Source organism: Macadamia integrifolia, chromosome 1, assembly GCF_013358625.1.
Source record: "Macadamia integrifolia cultivar HAES 741 chromosome 1, SCU_Mint_v3, whole genome shotgun sequence".
Classification (NCBI taxonomy): domain Eukaryota; kingdom Viridiplantae; phylum Streptophyta; class Magnoliopsida; order Proteales; family Proteaceae; genus Macadamia; species Macadamia integrifolia.
In genome coordinates this window covers 20277898-20279837 of record NC_056557.1, presented here as the reverse complement: position 1 = coordinate 20279837, position 1940 = coordinate 20277898, and the positions used below count along the sequence as shown (strand labels likewise).

Sequence of the window (1940 nt, the reverse complement as noted above, 5' to 3'; positions counted from 1 at the left end):
CAACTTTTCTTACCTCCAACTGTAAATCTAGAGTTGAAGATCACTCTCCCGGCACCGGAATGGGAAGACCGAGCTTCGGCGCCGCTGAAATCCCCCTTTTCTTCCTCTTCCTTCTCTTCCTTTCTTCTTCCCTTTCTTTTCTCTCTCCTCTTTACTTTTCTCACCAACGTACGAGGGTAATAAATGGAAAGAAAAGAAAATCATAAAGCCTTATATACCATTCCTAATTAAGTGAATAGTGCACTTGGACGGGTCACTCAGGTGGGTGCACCCACCTGTCCTACCCATCTGAGAGCCAAGACTTGGGATTTTGACCGGGTTCGGTCCTCGGCGCGAACCCCACCCCAGGCATACGATGTAGCATACGTATATACCTTAAAATACGGATATAATACATGTTTTATCCGTACATAGCCTTATGGTAGGTGCACGTACACGGTTTGGGCACTCCCGTCTCTTCTGGCACTGGCTCGGACTTGTCGGGCCAGCCGGTGTTTAAGATCACCCGTGCCATCATAGCCCATAAGGAACCTGCTCTAGTTTCCTCTGGCTCAGTTCCTACATGGTTAAACCGGTTCAACCGCGAAATCAGACCGGGTTAAAGAAGCGGGGTATTACATAAATCTCTGAAAGATAAGTTCTACCCTGCTAGAACAGCCCGACCTTCCTACATAGTTCTGCCACAAGCCTAAGGCAATATTTTTGAACTCAAATCTTAATACATCACTATATTGCCCCACTTTAATGGGTTGAACTCTAAGGATGCATACCTATTTCTAAGGGAATTTGAAAAGGTATGTATTCTAATTAAGATCCAACAACTTTCTGATGATGCTGTTAAGCTTAGGTTTATCATTTTTGCATTGAAAGACCAAGCTAAGAAGTGGTTGTATGGGTTACCCACAAATTTCATAACCTCATGGGAACAGTTCACAGTTGTCTTCCTTAAGAAGTTTTTCTTAACTCACAAGACCAATAAGCTTAGAAGTGATATCCTTTAGTTTAGGCAAAAGCCTAGTGAGTCATTTTTTAAACTTATGGAGAGATTCAAGGATCTACTCTAAGAATGCCCTCATCATGGCCTAGACATATGGCTTTTATGTCAAATAATTTATGAGGGTATTAATTACCCAACTAAACAAATGATAGAGTCTATGTGCCCTGAGGGATTCACATCTGTTACAGATGAAGAAAAAGCATGGGAATTCTTACTTAACTTAGCTAACAAAACCCGTGAGTGGCAATCAACCTAAGAGAGTGAAAGAACCATAGGAGGAAAAGAATATTTTGTGGATGGGATAGTAGCCAATGAAGCCCATTTGGATAGCCTAATCAAGAGAAATGAGGCTATTGTTCCTAGAGAGCCATCATCAGTCAATTTGGTTAAGATTTGTGCTTAGTGCCAGTCCCCTGGACATCTTATAGAAGAATGCCCCAATACCTCTGGGAGCACTTCTAATGATAGTGTTAATGCCTTATAATAGAATAATCCATATAGTAATACCTACAATCCATGGAGAAATACCCAAATTTCTCTTGGAATCAGGGCAACCAAGCAGGGCCTTCCAATTTCTATAATCGAGGTCAACTTGGACTCCAAAGGCCTCCCTTTGCACAACAATATTTTTCCCAAAATACTTTTCCTAGGTCAAATGTAGGACCTCAGGCTAGTTTTCCTAGGGCCCCTCTTATATCATCTTATCAGCAATCTCCTGGGTTTACCAACACTGAATAAGTAAGTAGAATAAGTGACTTGAAAAAAATAATGGCCCTCCTCATGACAAGCCATCAAAATCTTACGAGAGAACTCACTCAAGTTGTCTCAATTATGCGTGAGAGGGAGAAAAAAACTTTACTCAGTCAACCAGAGCCTAACCCTAGGCATCATCAGCCTCTTAGTTCACAAATATCAACTAATGCACCACTAAATATAGTAAAAG

At 41.4% G+C, this 1940-nt stretch overlaps 1 non-coding gene across 1 annotated transcript; it reads right to left on the bottom strand.

Moving 5' to 3' along the window:
• Positions 1 to 977: 977 nt before the first annotated feature.
• On the bottom strand, positions 978 to 1084 carry LOC122087111. The gene has a single exon (XR_006142662.1). It is a non-coding gene; the product is annotated as a small nucleolar RNA R71 (small nucleolar RNA).
• Positions 1085 to 1940: the final 856 nt, after the last annotated feature.